Here is a 653-nt window from a genome sequence, read left to right on the forward strand (position 1 = left end):
ATTATACAATATCGGGATGTTATTAAACATGTAATACCATTCATGTCATGGTTTTGCAAATAAATTGTTACTGTTGAGCACCAAACACAACATTTATATCAATGCAGATTTTGTAATTCCTTTAGTGAGAATACTTTACTATACACGTCTGCAAAGAAGAATACACAATCATATTTCCTTCAAAGCATCATTTTTTTCCGCAGGCATGTTATGATATGTTCTTGCCACTTCAATGTTCATAAAGCTATTTTCTTTAAATTACACTTAAACATTTATTTGATTGTTTGTTTATTCCACAATCTTTCGATTATTGTTTTGTTCCGACTTTCGCACATTTTACGCGTGTATACAATTTTCAAAAAGTATTGGTTCCATTTTTTTTTTATCACCAAGAACACAATTAAACATGTTTAATAAATCTATTTAGAGTAATTCCTTAATTAAGAAAACTGTTATTATACACGTTTTAAAAGAAGAATACAAAATGAAACTCTTTTTTTTAGCAAATTTTCCCCGCATACATTTCCGGGATGTTGTTTCCAATTAAATATACAATGTTCTATTTTCCTCTGCATTGCACTTCAACACATGTTTTTGATATTGTAAGTTTATTCCACGAGCTTTCGATTAATTTTTGTTTTGAATGTCGGAAT

Source organism: Dreissena polymorpha, chromosome 7 (assembly GCF_020536995.1).
Source record: "Dreissena polymorpha isolate Duluth1 chromosome 7, UMN_Dpol_1.0, whole genome shotgun sequence".
Classification (NCBI taxonomy): Eukaryota; Metazoa; Mollusca; class Bivalvia; order Myida; family Dreissenidae; genus Dreissena; species Dreissena polymorpha.